Genomic DNA, 16008 nt, shown 5'->3' with positions numbered 1-16008 from the left:
CAGCAGGCTCCACGTCGGAGCCTGATCCAGCTCAATATCCCAAACCTAGATCATGACCTAAGCCGAAATGGAGTCAGATACTTAACTGCTTAACTGACTGAGCTACCCAGTCCCACCCCCCCAGGATATCTCTTAAGTGGTGGAGTGAGGTTAGGGACCTAGACAATATGGCCCCAGCATTGTGCTTCTAACTATCAAATGGAATAGCCACTTGATGCAGTTCTAAGTGTTATTAAAATAATCTTTTTTTAAATAAACATTTGGAATTTTATTTAAAAAAAAATAAACAAAACATCACAACCATGAACATTGTTACAGTTAGAGGCCCTCTTGGTTCTCCACAATGATACTGAGCATGCTCACAAGGGGTTCTCATCGTTTAGTTAAAAAACCATCTTTAAAAGAAGGAAAAAAAAAACTCGGCACACTACCATTTAACTTGTTTTAATGTTTCTTCACAAATGGTGAAAAATACTAAAGTATAGACAAAGAATAATCATAATGTTGTGGCCAGCATTATAAATATGGAATTATAAATTTAAAACATTTTCTGGTTTAAAAAATAAATCTGGTAGTCAATGCAGCTCTGCGGGGTCTCTTCGTCTAGTAGGGCCGGTCCCTGCGCTCCTGACGGTGCTCGCCTTTATCCATTTATCCAGGTCCTCCACGCCCGCCTCTTCTTCCTCGCATCTGTTCCATCAAAGGTCCAGGGGGCCCACCAGGACCACCTCGTCTTCCCCCGCCAAAGCCACCTGGGTCCATGCCCCGGCCACCACGGAAGCCCCCTCTGTCTCCACCGCGGCCACCTCAGAGCATCCCACCGGGACCACCGCGGTCCATGAGGCCACCTCTTCCTCCCTGCATGCCACTAGGGCCGCCTTTGCCACGGTCACCGCCCGGGGGTGGGAAGGGTGGTGGAAGGAAGCCTTTAGGCTTCGGGCCTTACACTGGTTGCATTCTGTTCTCCAGGCGAAGTTCTGGTTTCCACACCCCAGACTGGGGCAATGCCAGTCCCCAGCTCGGTGCTGGACGTTTCCTCCTCCGATGGGTTCCCTTGGGAACCCCAGGGTCCTCTTGGGGGAAAGCCACCTCTGTCTCCTCCATGGCCTCCCATGTGACCCATGGGGCCCCCAGGACCTCCTGGGCCCCCTGGACCTCCACGGAGTGGCGGTGGCATCCCTCTGCCCTCACCGGGGAGGCATACCACCCTGCATGCTGTTCATCGGAGGTTTCTTCCGAGCAAGAGAAACCTTAAGTTTGCTTCCTTGAAAATCTTTCCCATCAAACCACTCCACATCAGCCTTGGCAGTTGGTGGGTCTTCATAGGATACTATAGCATCACCTTTGGGCTTTCCTGTTTCCTTGTCCAAGTAGATATGGATCATGGGTTGTCCAGTTCTCTTGTTCATCTTAACAACTCCACACTGCTTAAAGAAGTCAGCCAGATCATCTAGAGTCACATTGTCATTTAAGCCTTGCACATAAATTGCACTGTTGTCAGTCTTCATCTGGATCTACAGGTGGGCCTAGATCAAGATCTGGTCCTTCATCCATGGGTCCACCAGGCTTATTGAAGCCACCTCGCTCTCCAGCACTGCCCATTCCACCCCATCCTCCTCCCCACCCATCTCTGCTCATGCCTCCACGATCTAATCCCCCTCTTCCCCTGCCCCAGTTATCAGGGCCACTCATGCTCCGGTTCTCTCCTGGTCTGGAAAAATCCTCCAGACTCCTGCCCATAAACACCCATGCTACTGTGGTGGTCCTGTTGGAGTGAACTCTGCTGTCCGTAGCTGCTGCTCTGTTGGCTATATTGACTTGGAGCCTGGCTGTAGGATCCAGTTTGGGGGGGATAACTAGTGGGCGGCTGCTGCCCATAGCTGCTTTGTTGACCATAGCTACTCTGCTGTCCATAGCTGCTCGGCTGCCCATAGGTGTTCTGCTGAGAGTAACTGCTCTGATCATAACTAGTTGGCTGTGTAGAGGAGTAGCTGGTAGGAGGATAAGATGGTGGTGCTGTGACTGGCTGCATGGGGCAGCTCCCAGGTACCTGGGGATAACTGTAGTTACTCTGTCCATATCCTAGGCTGGGCTGGTTGTAACCCCCTGTGCTAGATTGAGGTTGACTAGTCTCAGTGGGTTTGTTACCATCCTGTGGTCTTGCAGGTGCAGTGGCTGCTGGCTTCTGCCCATAGGCTGGGTAAGCAGGCTGAGTGCCATTATGCAGACTGAGCTGCATAGGAGGCCTGGGTGGTAGTGACCATAGCAGTGGTGGTATCATAAGCACCAGTGCCATGCCCCTGGGCAGGCTGACTGTATGCCTGGGGGGCAGTTGGAGTAGTATAACCAGGGGGAGGCTGTCCATAGGAGGTTGCATAGGCGGTCTGCTCATAGGTCGCAGCGGTCTGAGCCTGGGTATAGCTGACATCAGTGGGCTGTCCATAGGTTCCATAACTCTGCTGCCCATACGCCTGGGTGGTCTGTGCATATCCTTGAGTTGGTTGGGCGGTGTATGCACTGTAGCCCTGCTGGGCTGCAGCTTGGCTGTAGGTACTGTAATCCGTGGACGCAATTTTCTCTCCTTCCCTCTCGTTCTCTCAAGTTCTCTCAACGTCGGTCTCCTAAAATAATCTTTTAAAATAGGGCAGCCCGGGTGGCTCAGCGGTTTATTTTTTTTTAATAAATTAATTTTTATTGGTGTTCAATTTACCAACATACAGAAAAACACCCAGTGCTCATCCCGTCAAGTGCCCCCCTCAGTGCCCGTCACCCATTCCCCCCCACCCCCCGCCCTCCTCTCCTTCCACCACCCCTAGTTCGTTTCCCAGAGTTAGGAGTCTTTATGTTCTGTCCCCCTTCCTGATATTTCCCAACATTTCTTTTCCCTTCCTTTATATTCCCTTTCACTATTATTTATATTCCCCAAATGAATGAGAACATACACTGTTTGTCCTTCTCCGATTGACTTATTGCACTCAGCATAATACCCTCCAGTTCCATCCACGTTGAAGCAAATGGTGGGTATTTGTCGTTTCTAATTGCTGAGTAATATTCCACTGTATACACATACCACATCTTCTTTATCCATTCATCTTTCGATGGACACCGAGGCTCCTTCCACAGTTTGGCTATTGTGGACATTGCTGCTAGAAACATCGGGGTGCAGGTGTCCCGACGTTTCATTGCATCTGAATCTGTGGGGTAAATCCCCAACAGTGCAATTGCTGGGTCGTAGGGCAGGTCTATTTTTAACTCTTTGAGGAACCTCCACAGTTTTCCAGAGTGGCTGCACCAGTTCACATTCCCACCAACAGTGTAAGAGGGTTCCCTTTTCTCCGCATCCTCTCCAACATTTGTGGTTTCCTGCCTTGTTAATTTTCCCCATTCTCACTGGTGTGAGGTGGTATCTCATTGTGGTTTTGATTTGTATTTCCCTGATGGCAAGTGATGCAGAGCATTTTCTCATGTGCATGTTGGCCATGTCCATGTCTTCCTCTGTGAGATTTCTCTTCATGTCTTTTGCCCATTTCATGATTGGATTGTTTGTTTCTTTGGTGTTGAGTTTAATAAGTTCTTTATAGACTTTGGAAACTAGCCCTTTATCTGATATGTCATTTGCAAATATCTTCTCCCATTCTGTAGGTTGTCTTTTAGTTTTGTTGACTGTATCCTTTGCTGTGCAAAAGCTTCTTATCTTGATGAAGTCCCAATAGTTCATTTTTGCTTTTGTTTCTTTTGCCTTCGTGGATGTATCTTGCAAGAAGTTACTGTGGCCAAGTTCAAAAAGGGTGTTGCCTGTGTTCTCCTCTAGGATTTTGATGGAATCTTGTCTCATATTTAGATCTCTCATCCATTTTGAGTTTATCTTTGTGTATGGTGAAAGAGAGTGGTCCAGTTTCATTCTTCTGCATGTGGATGTCCAATTTTCCCAACACCATTTATTGAAGAGACTGTCTTTCTTCCAATGGATAGTCTTTCCTCCTTTATCGAATATTAGTTGACCATACAGTTCAGGGTCCACTTCTGGGTTCTCTATTCTGTTCCATTGATCTATGTGTCTGTTTTAGTGCCAGTACCACACTGTCTTGATGACCACAGCTTTGTAGTACAACCTGAAATCTGGCATTGTGATGCCCCCAGCTATGGTTTTCTTTTTTAAAATTCCCTGGCTATTCGGGGTCTTTTCTGATTCCGCCTTCAGCCCAGGGCATGATCTGGAGACTTGGGATTGAGTCCCACATTAGGCTCCCTGCATGGAGCCTGCTTCTCCCTCTGCCTGTGTATCTGCCTCTCTCTGGGTATCTCATGAATAAATAAATAAAATATTTAAAAAATAATAATCTTTTAAAACAGAAGCGGGCAAACTTTTTTGTAAAAGGTCAGATAGTAAATATTTTCAGCCTTTTAAGTTACACTGGCTCCATTACAACTATACCATTTTGCCATCGCAGTGCAAAAGCAGCTGTAGATAGAACATAAACAAAGGGATGTGGCTATGTTACAGGAAACTTTATTTATAGAAACAGGTGGCAGGTTGGATTAGTTTGCTAAACTCTGTTTTAGAAAAACATTTAAAGATGCCAGAAACACTCATGGTTTATTGTTATAGGAAGAAAATAGTACCAAATAGAATACACATAATTCTAACCTTATTTTGTAAAAGCTGGAAGGAATACTGGCAACATTTTATTAGTAGATTCTCTGTGGTAGGTTTAAAAGTGGTCATTATTATCTTCATTATACTTTTCTACGTTTTCTAAAATAAAAATGTAAAATTTTTTAATGAGAAAAAAAACAATGAATATCATTTTAAAGAGCGTAGTGGAGGAATCAGGATGCTAAATTCCATAGTGATAGATACATCATAATCCTGTACCTATGGAGTTAGGGCAGAAATAATAAGGTTTAAGCAGCATACTAAATGTTTCAGTAACTGGACCCATTCTAGGATGTTAACTGCAACACGAGTGATGCTAACATTTCCTGCTTTGCTCATTGCTTCTTCACAGGCTTTCTGTTTCATTTGTGGGTAACTTCATGTTATGGAATGAAAGTGTGTGTCCCCCCAAAATCGATATGTCAAAATCCTAATACCCTATGTCATGATATTAGGAGATGGGGCCTTCATGAGATAAGGCTCTGCCCTCATGAATAGGAATAATGCCCTTATAAAAGGGACCCCAGAGAACTCTTGCAACCCTTTCCTGGCATATGTGGACATAATGAAGTCACCACTCTGAAATCCAGAAGAGAGTCCTCATCAGAACCTGGTATCCTGATCTCAGACTTCCAGCCTCCAGAACTATAAGGAATAAATGTCTGTTGTTTACAAGCCATGCAATCTATGGTAATTTGTTATAGCAGCCCAAACTGACAGAGAAACTTGGTTCATCCCTTCTGATGAGCACTGAAGCACTAAAGCAGCAGCCATCAAAATACTATCAGATCAGCACTGTTAATCCTAGTGAAATGCAGGCTATATTGCTGCCTGGTCTCTTTGTCTCCTTGGATGGGATTTGAGTAAATCACGTTTGAGCTTTTGAAACAGATGATGTGGCTAAATTCTGCTAATCTTTCTGCTCCCATAGCCATTGCCCTAGTTTTGGTCTTAATTACTGCTCACCCAGACAGTAGTCTCCCTACTGGCCTCTGATTCCCCTGTTCCTACCTTTTCATCTCCCCCATGTAGCTAGATTGATCTTCATGAGCACATCTCAAGTGACTCTCTTAGGTAGACCTCTTCATTGGTTCATGTTCCCTAAAGACCAACATCCAAATTCCTTAGTCTGCAGTTAAGATGTCAATTCTTTAAGTCTTAACAGTCAATGAGAAAGAAAATTTGTATTTTCAATGGATCAAAATAATTTTAGAATCACCTAAGCCAGACAAAGCCCAAAGCAATTGGAAAGGCAGACTTCTCTTGGTAGTAAGATGAGGAAAAGATTCCCAGAACTGTCACTGAAAGTTAGACATATATCTAACTATGAAGGTGATGCATCAGGGTTATTTTGAGCAAAAGATCAGGTCACAGAAAAACCAAAGCACATCTTATTGGACTGATCAATAATTTGGAATGTTTCTGAAGTAATGTATAATGTGTGACTATAAAACCCTCAAACGGGGATGCCTGGGTGGCTCAGCGGTTGCAAGTCTGCCTTTAGCACAGGGCATGATCCTGGGGTCCAGGATTGAGTCCTGCATCAGGCTCCTTGCGGGGAGCCTGCTTCTCTCTCTGCCTGTCTCTCTGCCTCTCTCTCTGCCTGTACCTCTGTCTCTGTCTCTGTCTCTCTCTCTCTCTCTCATGAATAAATAAATAAAACCTTTTTAAAAAATAAAATAAATAAATAAAACCTTCAAATGGATAATGGATTTGAATCTCATGTTCTAAATCATGGACCATCAGCAGCTTATTTGAGAAGCTAACCCTGATTTTCTTAGTAAGTATAATTGCAACCCCAGGAAGAAACTCAAGAGGTAAGAAATCAGAAGTATAAAGAGAATCAGAATTAGAATCAGGATAGAAATGATGAGGAAACAAATTTACTTCCTAAGGTCTAACCCTTTTGAAACTTCTATATCAATCAGTTTTAGAATTTCACAGTGGAGTGTATTTTGTCTTCTTCTGAAAAACATTTAAAAGAATCTGATACTCTAAACTTGGAAAAAAGTATTCAGTTTGCAACAATGTTTATGAGTTTGAGGAAATCTAGCTTATTGAATTAATATATTTTTAATGTATTGTATAAATGAGGTAAAGTGGATATTAATGATTTAAAGATTAGTAAGTTACATAAATAGTGAGTATTCCTCTTCATATAACATGCATAAAAGCTTCTAGGATATTAAAAAAAGTTATCAACATGAAGTTGTCCCCATTCTGGCCCAATATGTTTTTCCCACTTGTTCCTTTTACCCATACTAGCTCTAGCTCTACTGAATTGTTCCTAATTACTTTTACATAGCACTTTTCTTCTATCATGCCTGGTAGAGTAGGCAGTTAGATGTACATAAGCAGGAGGAGAGAATGGAGGATAACGGACAATTGCTAGGGACCATTGAGTCTCCATCCAAGAAACTATCCCATCTCCCTTAGGTCAATCTCTTTTGCTTTTTGGCACAGACTGATAAGCAGAAGATACAGGCTATAGGGACTTCCCCAACTTTGAAGCATGTGCTCTTAAAAAAGATCTTGTCTGTCCACTACTAACCCTGAGGCTATTATAACATCATTATAATGCCATTTGCACTGAGGTTTGGCCCCCCAACCCATGAGTTGTACTTAGTCACTCATGGGAAGAGGACTAACACAAACTTGCCCAAAAGTTTGGAGGGGAGGAAACCAAGACAGATCCAAGGATGGAGTGATAATAACAAGATGGATGGGGGAGAGGGAGGAGACCAAATAAAACCCCATAAAAGAATATAGTGAGAAACTCAGCACACTGCTACCCATCCTTGGGTCAGCCTGCTTCTCTGGCTCTGAAGTGTACTTTCACTTTGCTAAATGAAATACTTTTGCTACTTTACCATTCTTCTGGGTCTCTTGACTGAATTCTCTCCTTTGAGAAGACAAAACTGAGGAATTCTACAACCACCTCCCAGTAACGTGACTTGTTCCAATTTTTTCCTGGAATGCCTTTCCCTAAGAATTAGAAAAATTAAATTCTTTTAAATATTTTTTTAAGATTTTATTTATTTATGAGAGACAGAGAGAGAGAGAGAGAGAGAGGCAGAGACACAGGCAGAGGGAGAAGCAGGCTCCATGCAGGGACCCCACCATGGGACTTGATCCCGGGCCTTCAGTATCAGGCCCTGGGCTGTAGGTGGTGTTAAACCGCTGAGCCACCCGGGCTGCCCAAGAAAAATTAAATTCTATTCATCCCTCAGGACGTATTATTCAGTTCCTCTTTAATACCGCCCATAGCTGGAAGTAATGTCTGCCTTTCTAAGCTACTTGGCACCTTGTCTTCTATGCCTCTATCAGACTCTTTGTCTCTACACACACACACACACACACACACACACACACTACTGTAGTAATGCTATTACCTATTACATTGCAATATACTTACATAGTTTGTGAATTCCTCCAGGATAGGATACATGTTGTAGTCATCATTGTTCTCCCCATTATTTATTGAATCAAAATAAGAAATGCATGACGAAAAATTACACATATACGAATGCTACCATTCAAACTCAAAAATTTAAAAATATTATTGTGAAAACAATATTGAAGAAAATGTCTTAAAATTTAGGTATTCCCACCATGCACCACTGTTTTCATTTCTCTGTTTCTCTTTCAGGATTTATCCATGCTCATACAACATATTTTTCTGAGTAATAAAATGTTAAAAATAGAATTGGCCATGTCTAGTAACTGGTTAAACCCCCAGCAGACTGGAATAGAACAATAGGTGATGAATACTCCCATGTTCCAAAGTGAGATGCTACCACCTGCAGAACAGATTTTATAGCCTGAAGACCCCAAACCTTCCTGAAGAGAGTTCGGAACTGAGAAGTCTGAGAGAGAGTTCTTTGGAGAAACTCATTTTCAAAGATTCTTACTACTAATACCCTAGGAGAAATCTAAGAGTGCTGTTGTCCATGGAGCTTGATCTGTGCAAGCTGGAACAGAGACGTGGGTAGAGAACGTGTCCGTCCACTGTCTGAGCCGTGCTGGACAACTCTAAAGGCTGGCTGGTTGTTCTGAAAGATGAGGTGAGGAAACCTTCACTTCTGGAGTTTATCAGGATGAATGGTGCCTGGGAGTGCCCTGCAGACAGGATAGGGGCCACAAGGGTGAGAGAGCAGTGTAGCACAGTCAAATAAGAAAATTGCAGGAGTGAGAGGACCTCAGCTGAGAGACACTGGCAGTGTTCTACTGGTAACAGGCTGGGGTCAGAGAAGGTGGAGTTGGACACCCGCCAGAGAAGAGGCTTTAAAAGAACGTGATGAGAGATCCCCAGTGTAGCAGGCTCCAAAGAACAAGGGAGAGCTCCACAATGGAGAAAGGGATCACTTAAATACCTTCTAAAGTCAGAGCAAGGCAGTTGACTTAAGTAGTTCCTTCCTGCTGGTCTACCTGGAAGAGTCAGAAACTGCTCTGCATGAGAGTGTGAAAGGCAGAGAGGTACAAAGTGGTGAAATGGTACAAAGTGGAAATGGAGCACAGTTGACTATGCTCTTTTTTCCACTGCAGGCTTCCAGCCCTGAAGCAAGCCCCAGCCGAGGAGAGGAGAATCTTCAAGCGCAGAGTATTGCCTACTACATGGGAATAGATATTTTAATTGTGGGAAGCACATAGTTTTTATGATGAAATGTGAAAGAAGTGATTTTTATAAAAAAGACTGACCCAAAGACTTATGCACCTTCCTGTGATTTCATCCAAGTGGCTAAATAAATAAATAAATAAATAAATAAATAAATACATATATACATATTTATTTTCTTTAAGATTTTATTTATTTATTCATGAGAGACACAGCTAGTAGAGAGAGAGAGGCAGACACAGGCAGAGGGAGAAGCAGGCCCCAAGCAGGGAGCCTGACATGGGACTTGATCCCCGGGCTCCAGGATCATACCCTGGGCCGAAGGCAGCACCAAACTGCTGAGCCACCAGGGCTGCCCTAAATACATAAATAAAACAAAAAATCCTACCCTCAAAAATAGAAACAAAGGGACAGTGGGGAGTAAAATAAAATTGTTTTATAATACATCCTGTGGAGTTCTGCATTTTCAATGGATTAGTGACATTCAAATGGAATCAGGGTGAGCAAACTATTGTATGCAACTGAAGTTTCAAGTCCTTAATAAGTTAATAAAAATTATAAAATGTAATAATAAATTACAAAAAAGATTTTGCAACTCCATACCAAAATATTAATTGTGTGAACAGTGTGTTGTTACACAGGGCTGAAGCCTACAGTTCTGCAGGTTGTACATTAAATGTCTCTAGAAGGGTCATCTGAGTTGTGATTATTCTGACAGTTGTCAGGTAGTAAGAGTCTTAAGAAAAAGGCACTTTTCTAATATGGGGTATGATAGTGTATGTTACATGTGTAATACTTTAAAGGGAATGAGACTATATATCATGAGAAGCCTTCACACTTGGTGTATAAGTTAAGTAAATGCCCAGACTATTAAAATATTATTTTGTGATGATGGATGTTGAGACAGGAAACATGAACCAGTGGGCGTTATACTATCACCCCCATCATTCAGGATAAATCTAACTCCTTCTCTTATGGAGGAGCATGAATAATGGGAGGAAAGAGATACCAAAAGTTACCTATTCACATAAGTACAATGGAAATATGAAAGCAAGGGCATACTTCCTTGTTAAAGAAAATGGAAATATCAGTTAGCAAGCATCCCTGTCAGAACTACCACCATGTATCAACTGCAGCCAGAGATTGAGTAAGGACAAAAAAATTGACAAAAATAAAAAAAAAAGCATTCCATGAGAATCAACTTGCTACATGGAATTTATAACACAGAAAATTGTATATGTTGTTATTATTTGTAAATTAAATACCACACATTCTTTATATTAGTAGCATTTTAATAAACTTATATGAACTTGTATACAGATGCAAACACACTTTTTTCCAGAGAACCAATTGTTAAACACTCTTCAGCAAACCACTGGATACCATGCTTCTTCATTTCCTTCCCTTTCCTAGGTCAATTAAATACTAAACCTTTTGATTCTGCTTCCTCAATTATTTCTCAGAATTGTTCACTTTTTCCATCCCCACTGCTGGTACTTGAGAGTCTTATCTCTCACTGGTATTCTGCTACATTTATTAGTAGGTCTCTCAGTCTCCAGGCTTGCTTCTCTGCAATTAATTCTTCACAAGGCCACCAGAGTGATTTCCCTAAAATGAAAATATGGTCATGTCACTCCTCTGCTTAAAACTGTTCAGTGGCTCCTTGTTGCTTTCAAGATAAAGTCTAAACCGTTTAACATGGCAACAAATAAATGCTTACTTATCTTCTGCTCCCTGCACTTCCAAACTCCATGTCACGGTCTGGACTGGGTGCCTCTTCACACGTCTCTTCTATAGATATTGTTGTATTTTGTTGTCATTACTTGTTTGGGTTTTTAAATTTATTTATTTATTTTTATTTTTTTATTATTATTTTTAAAGATTTTATTTTATTTTATTTATTCATGAGAGATACAGAGCGAAAGAGAGAGAGAGAGAGGCAGAGACACAGGCAGAGGGAGAAGCAAGCTCCATGCAGGGAGCCTGACGTGGGACTCGATCCCGGGTCTCCAGGATCACGCCCTGGGCTGAAGGTAGGCACTAAACTGCTGCACCACCGGGGCTGCCCTGTTTGGGTTTTTTTAAACCAATATTTTGTCATAAAAAATTTTAAACATACAGAAAAGTTGACAGATTTATAAAATAAACTCTATCCACCATTTAGATTCCATGATTAACATTCGGTCTGTAACTGGCATATTTGCTCTCTCATGTATTTATCTGTCTACCCAGGCCTTTATTCAAATTGCAGATAACAGTGCATTTTGCCTCCAAACACAACAGCATGGTATCATTAACCAGAGTTCATCATTTGATTACTTAAACAAATATTTTTGGTAAAATTTGCCATTGCCTTTTACTTCCTTATCTCTTTCACTGGGCTGAAGAGACCTGGGTCTTAGTTGTTTTCTATCCAATGCCTCACATATAGGAGGAACTAAATGTGAGTTAATGCATTTGAGATTTCATCAGATGTTAGTTTCTTGATTCATATATAAAAGTAGTTTTGTCACACCTTTGACTTATTCTATTATTCCTCGACCCAGGAAATTTTGTAGAGATCAACTTACACTCTACCTGTTCAGAATCATAGGCAATTAAGAATTTTAAAAGATAGTAGGTAAATGGACTCTCATGCTGTGTCTTTCCACAAAGGCCCACAAGGTGGTGCCCAAATATCTTTTTTCGACCAATAGTCCCTCACGACTCAGGGTCCGTCCTAATTTGTGTATTTGGCATATCTGAATTTGGTCAATTAGCATATAATTTGGTTAATTAGCATAATGGAAAACATCTAACTAAAATTACGTACATTAAAAATTGTATAGGTGTAATTTCAGAATCTATCGTTCTGGATATAAACAATACATAATGATTAATAATAGATATATTTGTGCAGAGTTTTAGATTATTAAAAGATTTTTCATATCCCAAAATAGTAAAAATATTAATTCACCTCAGGTCTCTTTCACTGTAAACTTTATCCATGAATAGTTTACTTTTAGTAAAGAATTTAAAAGGACAGAAGAAACAAACTATTGCACAGGAGAAACTATATGATTTAGATGTAACTCGAAAAGCAGATGGCTCTCTTACCTCAGTTAGGGAGAATGTTGTGTAAACCGGAGTTTTAAACGGTTGATATAATGTGGCATAGTAAGTTACTTAATCTTCTTGAAAACACTTAAGTTCTAGAAATTTGATAATTATTTAAAAATTTTCCTTTTTTGGGATATTCTTAATAATCCCAAATGGGCTGACTAGACCACTCAAATGGGTGTTGAGTTTCTGAAATGTATTCACACAGATGATGATATCTTCTTATATTACTGCCTATATTTTGATCAGGTACCAATAACATGCACCATAGGTCACTAAAATCTGTGTGATAATCCCCAGCTACTCAGGCAAACCAACCCAAACCTGGAGGAGAAAGTTCTCCAACTCAGGGTTCTAACAATTGGTAAACATTGCTGTTGATGGCCGAGGCATTACGCAGTGGGTTGTGAGACTCATTATATTCAGGGATTTAGCCCGTGATAATTTTCCTGAGCCATTTGCCCCTAAAGTAAATCCATATTTTTCAAGCATAAATTTTTGGCCAGGGACCAGTCTCCTTTTTGTCCTGCTGTGCCAACAAGCCCAGATGGTGCAAAGGCCAAGAATCCTCCTGGGGGCTTCAGGGTTAATGAAAGATACCCAGCTGCAACACGAAGATAAACTCTAGGCCATTACGGTAATAATAGCAAAAATAGCATTCTTTTTTCTTTTATGAAGACTTTCCTATAGCCAACACTGTACACTGCAAATAATGGGAAAAATTAGAGGTATTAAGGTAGATGTTGTCAAGTGGGTGTATAAAGGAGGTAGGCTCCCTGTAAGCAATAATAAAGGCATAATGAAGACTCTAAAAAAAAAAAAGACTTTGCTACAGAACAACTGTCAGAAAGGTATGGACCCCAAGTTGACTTGGAATCATCATCATTATCTGTGCATTCTTATTTGGACTATGTATGTCCAATTGCACACTAATTTGAGACCATTCAAGACTGCAGTATTCACCCGTGGTATCCTGTTTCTCTGGGTGCAAAGCAAATTGCCTTATATAAATGGACAGGACAAAAGATTTTCTTTGGAGTCATCTACCCAATCAGCTTAGTGCTGATGAAAGGAGGAAAACTCTGGGTTCTGGTTACCCTATTTGACTTGGGGGGATGGAAGGAAAAGGATGTGCAGGCAGGACTCCAACCCATCCCCAACTTCAGTCAGAACAGTTCCAAATCAGAAGGGCTTTAGTCCATATCTCCCCTTCAGGAGTTACCTGTTTGCTTCTTTCAGGTATGTTATTCAGGAGGTTGTACTCTACCCCAGGAAAAAAGAGAGATGAACATCCGCAAAAATGGCACTTCCTTGTCCATGGATTCTCATTTCACAAAAGTGTGGCTAACATTCATGTGCTATTTAAGTATATATGTGGTTGCTTCTTGGGAAATTCCATTTGTGCTTCTGCATGATACCCACTGTTTTTTCTTTCTGTTAATGAAGCCTCACAAAATTTGCTCAGTTCCTCAAAAACTGTGTTATGGTGCAGAGACAATAAAAACATGAACATTCACACAGATAAGAAATTTAATGATGCAGTTGTTGTAAGTGAGGCTAAGGGGTCAGATACATCTGAGTTAAGATATCATTCTGGCATTCTCTAGCATTAGTATGACAGTGGGAAAGTTACCTCACTCATCTCATCCTCAACATCCTCATCCTCAAAACGTGAAATCTTACAGCACTTATTGTATGTAGGTGGTGGTGCTTTGGGAGGGCTAAGTGCCATCATGTGTACAAAGCACTTAGCACAGTGCCTCGAACCTGGTAAAGTGTTCACAAAATGGAAGCTATTATTATTACAATAAGCAGATCTGTAAATGTCAAAGTGCCTTCCTAAGAAGGCTGATTATAAATAATTATGACATGAACGTTTATATTGCTATCTCTGATCGGCTTGGTACTCTATCTTGGAGGCAGTTTGCTGAGAAGCCTATTAGTTGTCTAGGAGTGGAGTGCCTTCTCTGCAGTATGTTTTGCCCTGGTAAACATCAACTTAACATAGGTCATAACCACGAGGTAGAAACTAGAAATAAAGAGAATAAAGCCACTTGAGTGACTATCTTCCTGGGACAGAGAGCTCGGAATGTTGAGCACTGTAAACCTAGCTCTTGTGTTATAGTTTGGAAGGATCTTGATAGCTAATTAAATTCACTCCCTCATTTCATAAATGGAAGACTGAGGTCCCCATATAAGAGACAGAACCAGAGCTAAATTCAGATCACTCTTTCACTGTATATTATATCAACTTTTGATTATGAAAAATTTCAAAAATCAGTTTTGCATCTGAGCCTGTTGTCACCTGTACTCCCTCACAGAGCTGTTCAGAACCAGTATCACACAAAGCACACTCCAGGCAAAGAAACATAGACATAGAAGGAGGACATGGAATGAGAAATAGCAGGTTGTCAATAAATGCCTAAAATGTTGGAAATCTGCTCAAGTTATTTTTTTAACAGTCTAGAGAACACAGATTTGTTCTGAGAGGACACTGTTCCTTTAAACTACTTACTGATCCCACCCAGATCTTGCACCCTGGCCAAGTGCCTGACCACTCTTGCTTTAACTTAGGCTAATAAACACGAATAAAAGATTGCAAAACTTCCAAGACCAAAGACAATTTTTATTTCCACAGAAAAGAACAATATCAAATAGCCAACTCCATCCCCAACAATGGTCCTTGCTGTTGACATTTGCTTAATCAGTCTTTAATTCCTGTTTGACAAACTTTATAAGGTAAGACATAACTGTTTTATTTTAATCACTTGAAATCAGATAGTACCACTGAGGCACTGTGGAAGACTAAAAGCTGTACCTACTTATGTGAAGAAAGCTTATCAAAATTTTCTATCCTCTGCCATTACTTTAAATTAATTATTAGAAAGTTTAAATAATTATTCAAATGTAGATGTTTAAAATGTTTTTCAAAGCTTAAAATTGATTTTTAATTTGCAGTCTACTACCTAGAATTGCAATGATATTAATGTCTTTTGGAAACTCTTTTTATTAATTTGGAACATATTTTTATAACAGTATTGATCACAGAATATTTTATAATTTGGCTAGTTTGGCAATTTGAATAAAGCCTTCATTTGATAATTTTATCTTTCTGTGAAACAAATGAGATATAAATACTGTGAATACAATTTTTTTTAATTTTTTTTTGTGAATACAATTTTAAACTGTGCTGAAAGAATTTTATTTTTGAAAAATCACAAAATATAAAGTCTCTTGGATTTATTGATTCTAGTATTTACCCAAAATAAATTTTAGGCAAAAAGGCAAATATATGGCATTTGATTAAAGATAATCATTGTTTCTGCATTTATAAAAATGTAACTTACAGTGAACATAGAAATTTATGTTTCCTTTATTTAACTAATGGTATTTTCCCCCAGAAATCTATTTTTGTGTTATATATAAGTGAGAGAAAGGTAAGAATTATTTAAAGCTGAGGCAAAATAAAACATGGCAAAAATGGTTAGAAATGAGTGTGCTCTCAAGGTGCCAAACTAATATAAAATAAAGATTTTAGATTTTAGGATGGTAGGAGGACTAAAAACCCAAAGATATAAGGGTGTCCTCTGGCTAATAGCAGTAAAGAGAGGGGAATAGCAAGACTGCTTTGGTAGAG

The 16008-nt window shown here is 40.3% G+C and overlaps 1 protein-coding gene and 1 pseudogene across 2 annotated transcripts in view; one reads left to right on the top strand and one right to left on the bottom strand.

The window, feature by feature from the left end:
- Positions 1-603: 603 nt before the first annotated feature.
- On the bottom strand, positions 604-14103 carry LOC121475037 (annotated as a pseudogene).
- Positions 14104-14976: 873 nt separating this feature from the next.
- Positions 14977-16008, top strand: part of COL28A1 (collagen type XXVIII alpha 1 chain) — a 162057-nt gene continuing 161025 nt past the window's right edge. Inside the window, exon 1 of one of the 2 annotated variants that reach the window (XM_041728092.1) lies at positions 14977-15110. The gene's annotated coding sequence lies outside the window, so the exon portion shown is untranslated. The remainder of the gene's footprint in view (positions 15111-16008) is intronic. The other variant, XM_041728093.1, reaches the window with a different exon arrangement.

The sequence above is a fragment of the Vulpes lagopus genome, chromosome 13, assembly GCF_018345385.1.
Source record: "Vulpes lagopus strain Blue_001 chromosome 13, ASM1834538v1, whole genome shotgun sequence".
Lineage (NCBI taxonomy): Eukaryota > Metazoa > Chordata > Mammalia > Carnivora > Canidae > Vulpes > Vulpes lagopus.
Note: the sequence above shows the minus strand (reverse complement) of the source record. Positions and strands in the feature narration are given on the sequence as shown.